This window comes from Meles meles, chromosome 1, assembly GCF_922984935.1.
Source record: "Meles meles chromosome 1, mMelMel3.1 paternal haplotype, whole genome shotgun sequence".
Classification (NCBI taxonomy): Eukaryota; Metazoa; Chordata; class Mammalia; order Carnivora; family Mustelidae; genus Meles; species Meles meles.
Window position 1 is genome coordinate 26,141,193 of NC_060066.1, and position 14,082 is coordinate 26,155,274.

At 34.2% G+C, this 14,082-nt stretch overlaps 1 protein-coding gene across 2 annotated transcripts in view; it reads left to right on the top strand.

Annotated features, from left to right (window-relative positions):
- Positions 1–14,082, top strand: part of CSMD3 (CUB and Sushi multiple domains 3) — a 1,273,428-nt gene that overhangs the window by 540,079 nt on the left and 719,267 nt on the right. The window lies entirely within an intron of this gene.

Below are 14,082 nucleotides of genomic sequence, written 5' to 3' on the forward strand. Positions count from 1 at the left end.
AGTTTAAAGTGGTTAATGTACCAATTTTATTAGGATATTTTTCTGAAGTTTAAACAATCAATTTCTTGGTGTACATGGATAGCTCAGTTGGTTAAGCATCTGCTTTTGGGTCGGGTCATGATCCCAGGGTCCTGGCATCAAGTCCCACATTGGGCTCCTTGCTCAGTGGGGAACTGGTTTCTCCCTCTGCCCCTACCTCTCTCTCTCTCTGTCTCCCATGAATAAGTAAATAAAAGCTTTAAAAAACAAACAAAAATGGGGCGCCTGGGTGGCTCAGTGGGTTAAGCCGCTGCCTTAGGCTCAGGTCATGATCTCAGGGTCCTGGGATCGAGTCCCGCATTGGGCTCTCTGCTCAGCAGCAAGCCTGCTTCCCTCTCTCTCTCTCTATGCCTGCCTCTCTATCTACTTGTGATCTCTCTCTGTCAAATAAATAAATAATATCTTTAAAAACAAACAAACAAACAAAAATGATTTCTTGTCATACAGTAAGTGGAAAATCATGGGCTTTGGATTTGAGAGACATGAGTTAGAATTCAAATTCTGCTTAATAGTTGTCTAATCTTAAGTAAATAACTGAATCCTGTCTGCCTGAGTATTCTGTTCTGTAAAATGTAAATCAAATTTAGCACATCTAATGGTGAGTTTCAAATGAGGTACTGCTTGTGAAACCTTCCTGGGAATGTCCTATAGATATTTTATAAGTATTTTTCAGAAGTAAACATAACTAATATGTTGTATCTCCATCTTAAAATTAGTATTTATTTATTTTTTATTGTGTTGTGTTAGTCACCATACAGTACATCATTAGTTTTTGTTGTAGTGTTCCATGAGTCATTGCTTGTGTATAACACCCAGTGTTCCATGCAATCCGTGCCCTCCTTAATACATCACTAGGCCCCCATCCCCTTAACGCCCTCCCTTCTAAAACCCTCTGATTGTTTCCTGGAGTCCATAGTCTCTCATGGTTCATCTCCCACTCCAGTTTCTCCCCCTTCCTTTTTAGTATTTATGTTATTAATTCAAAATTAATTTTACTAACAACCAAGAGAATGCATGTAGTATAATGTGGTAGGTGTTAATTTCCATAACTGGCAAATAATATTTTTTAAAAACCTTGAAATTTTAGACCTCTGATTATTGTAGCATTTTATAAATAAAATATATAAAAATGCTGTAAAATACTGACAATTTAACATTCAAAAATGTTTGTTTCTACAAAGTATCCATAATACATAAATTTTAATAAAATTGATAATGATTATACTTCCACCTAACACACATTTTGAATTTTTACCCCTTTATATTATTTGTATAAAGGACTAAGGAATATCCTGTGGGGAATGGGGTGGGTAGATAGTTGTTAAAATAGAGACCTATGGAAATTTTGAACCCAAGAATCTTCCGAGATGACTCAAAGTTACATTAACTATACATGGAGAGGAATAAAAATAGTATACTTTCAACATAAATACAATTGTAATTTTCTAAAAAAATTATACAACTTTATTTAACCAACCTCATAATTAATATATATGAAAATGTTTGAAAAAAACACTAATGAGAAATTTAAAAGACCTGATAACTTTTCAAACTCTGATCTTAATAAATTGACATTATTAAAAATCAAGTAAAATCTCTCAGGTTCAATAACTAAAAGTGGTATTTTGTAGACTTAAAAGTGATAAGCAATTTACTATATGTTTTTTACACTTTTTAAAATTTATTATAAAATATTATATGGAATTTATTATTCTATCCCCACTTTACAAATGAGAAAACTAAAGCTCTGTTTAACTAGGTAATAATTTGATAGAACTGAGATTTGAACTTATGACTTCCTGATTCCAAAATATGACCATTTATTCACTATATTACATTATGCTCTGAAGTGTTTTTGACTTTTACAGTATGATGTGAATTACAGAATAATCATTATGACTATTTACTTGGTTCCACTTTTTGCAAAACTATATGGCTTTATTGGAAATAAACTTAATATGGTGAGCTAAATTACCATCAGGTGTTATGGATCCAGTTATAAGATTATTTTGTAATCATATTTCAAGCACCATGATGGATATTAGGCACCAAGACACTTACAGTCAGGGACCCTGGGTGGTTCAGATGGTTAAGTGGCCAAGTCGATTTCAGTTTAGTTCAGGTCTCAAGGTCAGTACCATGTCAGGCTCCACACTCAGCAGGCAGTCTGCTTGAGATTCTCTCTCTCCCTCTTCCCCCCTCTCCTGTGTGTTCTCTCTCTCTCTCTCAAATAAACGAATCTTTAAAAAAAAAAAAAAGCAAAAAAACCCCACAAAACCTCACAGACTAAAAGATCATCATTATAATTTAAGAATGTGTGAAATGTTACATGCATACAGAGGGGTTATGGAATGTTTGGAGGCTAGAAGAAAGGATCATAGGAGGTTAACATTGAGCTAGATCGTAGAGGATGATTAAAATGTTATATAGAGAGGAAAAGAAATCCAGTGACCATTTATGTATTCATTATCTACATACATTATTTGATTATTATGTCCCTGGTCCTATACAAGGAACAAATAAAACGCATACAAGTAGACATAGAGTATGGCTCCCATATGAGAATTTAATGGCAGGAAAGATAAAAGTTTAAATGTCACATGCATTTAATTACAGTTAATTACAGTAATTACAGTTGTAATTACAAATTTAGGACAGTACTGTGAAATCAAAAAATATAATAATAAAAAAACAAGCTTTTATATGAAAGAATAAAAGTGTCAGGGGGAACCCACCCATTTTAAGAAGGTCCCACTCTCACTGATATAAGAATTTTTTGCATCCAGACTATAATAAAGTAAGAGCCTCACATGGAGGAATAGCTTGATGAGGTATTCCAGGAAAATAAAGATCATCTAAATTATAGAATGTAAATGAGAGAAAAGCATAAAATGAAGTGGAGGAAATAAGGAAAAACCAGATCTCTTCTGCTGAGGAAGCAAACTAGAAGCCATTCAGCCTAATCTGGACTGAAGATATGTTTTATTTTAAGCACACAGTGTTTTGAAAAAAATGAGAGCCAACATTTAAAAATTAGGAGATTACACACACACACACACACACACACACAGGGACACTCACAAAGATTTTTGTATTTCCTTGTTAGATCTGTCAACAGAAACTAATGTACCTTCATGGAAATAGCTACTGGAACCAATTAATGCCTGTTCCCATTAGGCTGAGCATGACCTCTCTGGATCACCATGGTCACTCCCAGGCTAGTCTAACTCAACTACGTGTAATAGGAAACTACAAAGAATTGTAAGAGAGTGAAGTGATCTCATTTATATTTTCAGTAGATCTTATATTTTCAGTAGATCATGCTTTATATTTTTGATAGAGAGAATGAAGAAAACAGGTTTTAGTTAGAAGATGACTGGAATGGTCTAGGAGTAAGATGGCGGAGACGAGCTATGGTGATGTCAGTGAACTAGACAAACTCAAGATATCCTTTAAAGATACACAATTTTTAGTATCCAATGACAATTTGTTGTGGAAAGTAAGAAAAGTAAAAGATGATCCCTAATTTTCTGAGCTTAACTAACATGAGAATGGAGTATATGATAATATTTAATTAAGTGTGGGGACACCTGGATGGCTCAGTCAGTTAAGCATCGGCCTTTGGTTCAAGTCATGATCCCAAAATTCTGGGACTGAGCCCCTCATCAGCTCCCTGTTCAGTAGGGAGTCTGCTTCTTCCTCTCCCTCTGCCCCTCTCCCCCACTCATTCTCTCTCTCAAATAAATAAAATCTTAAAAAAAAATAATTTATGTTGCAACAAAAGTTGGGTATTCATCCTTTCTTTTCTTTCTTTTTTTTTTTTTTTATAAACATGGACGGGACTGGAAGTGATTATACTGAGTGAAATAAGTCAAGCAGAGAGAGTCAAGTATCATATGGTTTCACTTATTTGTGGAGCATAGCAAATGACATGGAGGACATTGGGAGATGGAGAGGAGGAGGAGGAAGTTGAGGGAAATTGGAAGGGGAGGCGAACCATAAGAGACTATGGACTCTGAAATACAACCTGAGGGTTTTGAAGGGGCGGGGGTGGGAGGTTGGGGGAACCAGGTGGTGGGTAATAGGGAGGGCACGTATTGCATGGAGCACTAGGTGTTGTGCAAAAACAATGACTACTGTTATGCTGAAAAAAAAATAAATTTAAAAATTAAAAAAAAATAATAATTTATGTGTAGAAGTCCTGAGTTTTGAGGAGGAAAATTAAGAGTTCACTTTTGAGATTTTAAACTTTAAATGACTTAAAGTTTTCCACACAGATATGCTAAGTTTGTAGTTGAACATATTTGAAATTCAGAGATAGTTAAGGACCATCAGCATGTAGATGCTATAAAGAATATTAAAACAGAATGATAGATGACATCATTTAAACTTTATAGAAAGATGAGACAATCTATGACTTAGTCCCGAAAACTGATGCTATTTGAGGATATGATGGAATACAAGAAGCTATCAAATCATGCTTATGAGTGATGAGAGGAATAGGAGTGAAACAAAAGAAGGAAGTTCTTGAAAAGAGGTTGAGGAGTGTTGGATGCTATTGAAAAACAGAATGAGAGAACAGAAGACTGTCTTAAACTCATCAGCATGAAAATTATAGACAAGAGTGATTTCACTGGAGTGACAGAGGTTGAAAAAAATTGAAATAGCATGAAGAGACACATCAGGTAGGTAATGTCTCTGGATGATCAAATTACATAAAGCAGAAGAATAATGGGGGCAGTTCTATAGTCTTTGTTTTCTTTCATCATTGTCTGGTAGTTTTCAATATACAGGTCTTTCACATCCTTGGTTAAATTTTTTTCTATCTATTTTTTGGATGCAATTGTAAATGGAATTGTTTTCTCTATTTTTCTTTCTGATAGTTTGTTATTAGTGTATCCTACAAAATTACTGAATTTGTTTATTAGTCTAACAGTTTATTAATGGGGTATTTTGGGTTTCCTATATATGATTTTATACCATCTGCTAATAGTAACAGTTCTACTTCTCTCTATTTATTCTACTGTTCTACTAACAGTTCTTCTTTCAATTTGTATGCATATCTATCTATCTATCTATATATCTGTATATATATATCTGTATATCTCTCTATATATATTTTTTGCCTAACTGTTCTGGCTAGGATTTACAATATGATGATAAATAAAAGTGTCAAGAGTGGGCATCCTTGTCTTGTTCCTGATCCTAGAAGAAACACTTTCAACTTTTGACTGTTGAATGTCATATTAGTTTCAGGCTTGTCAGGCTTTTATTATGTTGAGGTATGCTTCATTTATACCTACTTTGTTGAGAGTTTTTATTAAGATGGTGTCCATAGCCTGTGTTCCATGAGAGCAGTTCCACAGACCAGCAGATATGGGCCAAACCCAAAGCTCTCCCCTCAGGCCATAGCTCCAGAAGAGGTAAAGAGTTCTCCTTTACAGAAAGGCTAGGGGTTGTCCCTCAGTCCGCTGTTTGCATAGTGCCTGGGGGTGGTAACCTGCCAAGAAATATTTCTCTGATTGCCACAGACCTATAGACTCAGTAATAAAACCACCTTCCACCTTAGCTACTAGAGAGCCAGGCAATCAAAGAGTGTACCATTGGTGGTAGCCACAAAAACCTGGACACCAAAAATAAAAAACAGGGCAGTAAATGTATGTGAAGCTCCCCTCCAGGAGACTTGATTGCCCTGGAGCATGGCAGAGGGTGAGTGCAAAGATCACATATGACCTCCAAAGTTTCTGGAAAGGATTACAGTTAGCTCCCAGATGTTTGTTTAATGAATAGCAAGCCCCTCTGCTCACAGTCATGATGGTTAGGTAATTGGCCTCTTTCACAGAAAGACCTGTTTCTATTGTCTCTTGCTGTGCATTGGTGTAGTAGCTGTTTAGGAACACTTTACCCATTGGTTGTAGTCCTGTGGGACCCACCGAGGAAAATCCCACTGACCGTAACAATCAGGTGATGTAGAGATGTCCCCTGGCAGCAGTTACAATAAGGAGGTGTCAGACAGGGTTGTAAACTTATTTCTGGGTGGCACCATTAGAGTCTCATGGGGCCAGAAATGCAAATTCCCTTAGCCTCTAGAGCAAGGCAGTTAAGAAGTATCCCCTGGGGGCACCTGGGTGGCTCAGTGGGTTAAGCCACTGCCTTGGACTCGGGTCATGATCTCGGGGTCCTGGGATCAAGCCCCACATCAGGCTCTCTGCTCAGCAGGGAGCCTGCTTCTCTGCCAACTTGTGATCTCTCTCTCTCTCTGTCAAATAAATAAAATCTTAAAAAAAAAAAAAAAAGACGTATCCCCTGGATGATAACCATGAAAGTAAGGATGACAGATGCCTGTAAAAACTCCCTTCTGAGAAATAGTAGTACTCCGGAGCACAGCAATAGGAGACTGTGAAGATCGCACCTGCCAGGCTCCATCCAGGAGGGTATTCCAGCAAATTCCTAGATATATGTGTTAAATTAGATGCCTGTTTCTCAGGCTGATACTTTAATATAGTAAGTGAGCCTTTTTCACTTTAAATATGGTCACCAGTAACTGCTTCTGAGCTGGGCCTTGGGGCAGGTAAATCTGAGCACTTGTGACCTTTAAGAGCTACCTCTCAGATTGCTACAGTCTTGGGAGTCTCAGGACCCAAGCCCTAATAGTTTTCAAAGTTAGATGTTCTGTCAGGCCTCATCTCCCAAGTGCATGTGTTAAAAATGGGGTGCCTGATGTAAGGTTCAAATTCTTTGATCCTCAGGGAAAAACTCTGAGTTTTCAGTTTCTGAAAACTTTGCTTTTCAAAGCACAAGGGTTTGTGCACAAGGGGTAGGATTTATTGTGAGATTGTTTCCCAACTTCTTGTACCCTCTTTGATATGGATTTCTTCTTTGCATGATGTGTAGCGGTCACTTAGTCAGCCTTTTCGTTTGTTGTTTTTTTAAGGAGGAAATTGTTCCATTCATAGCTGTAGACTCAGTGTGTCCTTGGAAGGAGGTGAGTTCAGGATCTTCCTACTTCATGGTCTTGAACTTAAACTCTCAAGGAAGATTTTAATTGAAATGGAGAGTATCGGGCATAGAATATCTTTGGAAATAGAATCAACAGAACTTCCTTATGTATTGACTATGGAGAAATGCGGTTGAAAGTAATAATTATACAAAGAGCCTTTTACAAAGAAAATTCTAGTTCAGTCTGCATCACATGTAAGTCCTTTCTTATGCTTGGTTTATCAGTGATTTGATAGACCTTTTCCTTCTTTCTCCTACCCCAAATTTCTTGCCTGTCTCTTATGGTATCCATATTTTTTAAACAAAAAAGCTTCTTTTTATTCAGATATCCCTTCTTGTGTTTTATTTATTTTTTCTCTTATTCCTACTTTATTTCATTGCTATAATCCATCTCATATTAAGATCAAATCACTTGTTTCACTTTGTCTAGGTCGCATAACATTTCCATCATAATAATGGAATTTTATTTGATGAAAATCACATCCACTCAATAAAAAAGTGTTTTACTATGGAAGTTATAAACATGAAATCTGAATATTCAAATGCAGCATGGGAAAATCTGACAGCTCTGACATTGAATTTTGCTTTTATGTTTTTTTAATCATTAATAATGGCACCAGAAGGCATTCTTAATATTTCATTTTATCATAATTTAATTTTTCTAAAAATTTAATTTAATAACGTGTGGCATAAAATACATGAAATCTCATTTTTATAGATTAAGAATTAGTATACATCAAGTATTCCCACATTGCACAAACCAAGATACTTGCCTTATTTCTAAATAGTTTTATTCAACAAAGATTATTTTGCAGTTGGAATATTTTAATGTATTTCTAAATATGTATATTTTAAACTGTATTTCAGTGAAAGATTACTATAATTTATTTGTGGCCTCTATTTCTTGCATAACCTTTTCTTTTTAGTGTTTTTATCGTATCATTGTAAAAACAGCTTGTTTCTCTCCTCCAGTAATGAGACCATGAAAATAGAGTAGACAAAGTACAGATAAAGTGCTAAGTTCCTCAGAAAGTGTGCATAATATAAATGCTAAGTCTTGCTATTTTCGTTACTTATTTTGCTTTTAGACTCACTAACCATGTTGAGTATTTTTATAAATCACATTTTTTCTAAATATCCTATTAGCTTAGATAACACAATTGAAGTAACTTTAAAACTCTAGTCCCACTATTTCTTCTACATATTTATACATCTTAAAATACTTTTTTTTTATACGAACAAGTTTTACTATGCTAATATTGTTCTGGGCAATCTGGGCTCCAAGAAGCAATAGCAAATTTATGCTTCCATACTCTTTGTTTTCAGACCTAGGTAATATGTCTTTTCAAACTGAAAGATTCCAGAAACATCTTCCCTTATGGACAACAGTACAAGTCTTAGTTGCATTAGTCTTAAAATGTACTATGAGAGGAAGTTTGCAGTGCAGGTTTACTCAGCAGTCTTTTCTTAAGCATCTAAACTAATTTTGGCTTGGTGATGAAAAAAATTTTTAAGATGGTATCTGTCTTCAAGAGATAGAATAAATTCCAGTATGGTGATATGAGAAAGCACACAAGTGAATGCATTTAAGTTATCTGAGCCAAGAGAACATGGATATAAATTATGAGAAAATAAGGAAGGTGAAAATCCATCTGAAGAATGGATAGGATTCTTATAGGGAAAGATTGGAAGGATCACATTCTAGAAAGAGAGATAGCTTGTGCTGTATTGCTGAGCTGATAAAGGGTAGAGGCATTTGGAAGAACAGTTTGCCTTAAGCAACTGGTTATTTTAAGAGAATAGTAGCTTTTAAAAAAAATCTCTTTTTAAAAATCCACTTCACACAACTAAAATGGTCTGTTTTCAGTAAGAGGCACGTCTAGCATTCTGTAACACAATATGGCAGAATTGGAATATAACGTCAGAAAGTTAGGTTTGGACTGTATTAAGAAGGAACTTAAGTGCTAGAATGCAAATGTGTAAACAAAAGGAAAAGAGCACCAAATTACAAGCCATAAACCCTGGGTTGAGAGCTACCTTTATTACAGCTAAGTGCACAAGCTTCTGGCATACAAGTTTACTCATTAGCAAAATAGGAATATACCATGTATATTTGATTTAAATGATTTTTTAATTTATGCATTTGAGAGAGCAAGAGAGTGAGAGAGTGAGAATGGTGGGGAGGAGTAGGGGAGAGGGACAAGCAGATTCTTCACTATGAAGCCCGATGTGGGACTCAATCTCAGGACTCTGAGACCATGACCTGAGCCAAAACCAATAGTCTGAGAATTAACTGACTGAGCCACCCAGGCACTGCAACCTGTATAATACTTTAATGAGCAGAAAAATAATAGTTGTGAAAGTGTTTTTAAGCTATGGTATTTCTGTATGTAATAATTAATATTATATGCTTTCTTAATTCCATGAGCTATGAAGAGATCCAATTATTTTTTTTCTTTCAGAGAGAGCATGTTGAGGGTTAGGGAAGGGAGAGAGAGAGAGAATGAATCCCAAGCAGTCCCTGTGCTGGAGTCTGAATCCCGAGCTCCAACATGGAGCTTGATCTCATGACCCGTCATGACCTGAGCCAAAAGCAAGAGTAGGATGCTCGGGCACCTGGGTGGCTCAGTGGGTTAAGCTGCTGCCTTCGGCTCAGGTCATGATCCTGGGGTCCTGGGATCGAGTCCCACATCGGGCTCTCTGCTCAGCAGGGAGCCTGCTTCCCTCTCTCTCTCTCTCTCTGCCTACCTCTCTCCCTACTTGTGATCTCTCTGTCAAATAAATAAATAAAATCTTTAAAAAGAAAAAAAGAGTAGGATGCTTAACTGACTGAGCTACCCACATGTCTGGGTGATACAAGTTTTTGATCAAGGGTAATATAGCAGTAGTTATGCAATAAAAATCTTTACCTGAAAGCTAAGTGTAATACATCTTGTAATAGAATAGGAAGCCATTGCTGTTGTTCAGATGAGAAATTTTTAGGGTGTAAAGAAAGATAGAGGCAATGAGAATTGAAAGGAATCAATTAGTGAGATTGAGTAAGTAGAATCAAAGGGTTGCAGGATTTGGGGAAAGAATAAAGATTTTGAAATCTGAGTGCATTGGAAAAACCATACTAAAATTAGGAGGGGAAAGGGGAAAGGGCATTATTGAGCTCTACGTTAGCCTGGGTATTTTACCAGACAAATTTGTAACTATTAGATAACTAGTTCTTTGCTATAGCAGTATGATTTGATGTCATTCTGTTTTTATTAAAGAGGAAACAGATCTTTGGGGAAAATAAAAAGCTTTAAATGAAACTAATTGAATTCCAGAGTCCATGCTCTTTCACTTGTAGTAATGTATGCTTCTTTTAGAGGAAAGACTAGTCCAGTTTCTTAAAAGTTAAAAAGAAGGATCCTAATCTCTGAAAAATGAAAATAATAAAGACTTAAAAAAAAGAAATTCATGATTATTGAAGCCTTCAGGAGGTAATGACGTTTCCAAAGCAGAATATATAGTAGAAGAGGAGAGTTTTGAAGAAGGAACAAGGAGCAAATCTTATATTTTAGAGAATGGGAGGAAATGGATTCAAGAAAAGAGTGAAAAATAGGTGGTAGAATGACTAGACTCAGAGAAACCAAGATATTCCTTAGCTACTAAAGTCAAAAAAAAAAAAAAAAAGGTTACAAAGGTCACAGAAGAGTTGAGGTAAAAAAGAACAAAGAAAATTGATTTAGAGATGGAGAAGTCATTGGTAACCTAAGAAATGATACAAAACATCATAGTACAAAATATTATTAAGAGGAGTGCTTGGCTGTCTCAGAGGAGTGTACAATTCTTGATCTCAGGGTTGTGAGTTTGAGCCATACTCACAAGTATATGAGTGTAGAAATTACTTAAAAATTAAACCTTAAGAAAATTATCAAAATAATAGGAAATAGCTGTGTGGTAAGGAAGGAAATGCCACAGTTGTAGGGTATTCTTTATAAGATTTTTGTGGGGATAAATGGAACACTTCCGGGAAGTCCCATTTATTAATAATCTCTTTGCAAATACCAAAGTAAGACATATAAGTGAATATACTCGCATATTTAGAATGCCCATTTTAGGAGAACAGGTGAAGGTTGGTCCACATTCAAAAGTGTGATGGATTTATATCATGCTAATCAGCTTTTCTTGACAATAGTAGTGGTTTAATATTACCAGATGAGAAGCATGTACCCTGGTGTTTCCATTACTAAGGTATACTAGTGTTTTAATAAATAAATATTTAATATTTAATATTTAATATATATTTATATTTAATATTTAATATATATTTATATATTTATATATATAAATTTATATATATAATATATATATTTATTATATATTATATATTTATATATAATATATATATTTATATATATTTAATATAATAATATTTAATAAATTTAATAATATTTAATAAATATTTAATATTTAATATATAATATTATAATAATAAATAATATTTAATATTTAATATTTAAATAAAAATAAATAAAAACCCAAATTTTGGAGCCAAAATATTTTCTTTGTTCTTGACGAGAAGGCAAATTCTTGTCCCCATCTAGTGACATCTCAAGGGAAGGCATCAGGCAAGGCCTTGCCCACAGAAGGAAAGTCTGTGTAAGGTAAGTATTCCAGAAGCTGAGCCTTCCCAGACATTTGGTTATCATTTTAAGAGGCATTTACATTTTTAATTTATTTTTCAGCACAGAAATCGTTGGCAGTTTCTATATCTTTTTGGCAGCACTTTTCCCTTTGAAAGCCTGTTATGCTCCATAGACACTTCAAATTAGAAAAATAGGCTTTTAGGATTTCAAAACACAGATGTTAAGAGTCTCACCTTGGAGATTAGCACACAAAATGGTAGGAAAATCATACCATGTCCCATAAGATATCTTACTCCAAGGATTTTCTTATAGTTTCCTCAATGACTATAAAAGTATTGATTATGTGCTTACAAGAATATTTCTGTTTTAGCAACTGCTACCTGTAAGTCATTTAATCTCATGGTGAGATTAAAGTCCTACTATTAGCTTATGTGATCAGAGAAATCAAGGAAAAAAAGCTGAAATTGTAGATAGACATATAAATGTAATAAAAATCTCAGTGGTAATGTTAAATGTATGGTCATAAATTCTGTAATATGGTAATAGTGGTGCATAATTCATTTAAAACATTAGTTTAAAAGTTAAAAAATGGACATAATAAAAATAAGCATATTAGTATAATTTTTATTAGTTACATAATAATATTAAAAACAAACATGTAAATTGTAGCAGTATCCACCTAACATATGAGAAGGGAGTAAAAGTGTGAAGTTTATGATCTATTGGAGATTTGAAGTTGTTATTGTTTAAAATATTGTGCTATAAGTTTTAGATATTTTATGTAAGTCTCAGGGTAACCATAAAGGGAAATCCTGTGGTAATTACACAAAAGGGCATAATCAAGAAGTCAGAGCATGTGGTTACTAAAAGATGTGAAAACATAAAAAAAGACAGCAGGATAAGAAACAAGGAGCAATACATCTATAAAACAACCAGAAAATAATGAACAAAATAACGATAGTAAGTCCTTACCTATTGATAATTACATAAATGTAAATGGATTAAATTCTCTACTTATAAGTCATAGAAATGGCTGAACAGATTTAAAAAAAATAAAAAGAAACAAGAGCCAACAATATGATGCCTATGAGACTCAACTTAAACTTAAAAACAAACACTGACAATAAATGACTCAGTACATCAAAAATATATAACAAGTGTAAATATTTACAAATTGAACTACCTAAGTATACATAAAGCAAAAAGTAACATAGCTCAAAGGAGAAATAAATAGTAATACAGTAATAAAGACTTTAAAATCCCCTTCTTAACAATGGATACAGCATCCAGACAGAGAATCAATAAGGAAACCATGGGTTTGACAACACTGTGGAGCAAATGGACCTAACAGACATATACAGAATATTCTATCCAATGAAGAATACATATAGTTCTTAAGTGAGCATAGAATGTTTTCTAGGATAGACTATAAGGCCACAAAACAAGTCTTAGCAAATTCAAGAAGATTGAAATCATGCCAGATATCTTCTTTGACCACAGTGGCACAAAACCAGAAATCACTAATGAAAAAAATGGGAAACTCACAAACACATGGAAATTAAACAACTGAGCAGCCAATTAATCAAATAAGAAGTTACAGGAGGAATTAGAAAGTTTTTTGAGAAAAACAAAACTGGAAACACAACAATCCAGAACTTATGAGATATAGCAAAAACAATTCTAAGAGGGAAGTTCTTTCAATATATGCCTACATGAAGAATCAAGAAAGATCCCAAATATACCAAACCATCCACCTTAAGGAACTAGAAAAAGAAGAGCAAAATTAGCCCAAGGTTAGAAAAAGAAGGAAATAATAAAGATGAGAGTGGAAATAAATGAAATAGAAAACAGAAAAATAATAGAAAATATTAACCCAACTAGGAGTTAGTTATTTGAAAAGATATAAAACTGGCAAGCCCTCAGTTAGACTAATCAAGGTAAAAAAGGAAAGAGGTCACAAACCAACAGAATTAATACTGAAAAAAGAAATGTTAACATTGATAATACAGAAATTCAAAGGATCATAAGAGGCTACTTGCTATGAACAATCATATGGCAATGAAACAGAAAACCTAAAAGAAATGGAAAATTCTAAGAAATGTACAACTTGCCAATATTGAATCAGGAAAAACTAGAAGACCAAAATAGACCTATTACTAGTAAAGAGATTGAATTATTAATCAAAAATTGCCTGGAACTAAATGGTTTTACTGGTGAACTTTGCCAAACATTTAAGGAAGAATTAATACTGGTGTTTCTTAAATTCTTCCAAAAAATTGAATGCAGGGAAACACCCAAATTCATTTTATGAGGCCAGGATTATCCTGATGGTCAAAACAGATGAGGATACTAGTAGAAAACAATACTATTATAGATCAATATCCCCGATGAATATAGATACAAAAATTTTCAATGAGATACTTGC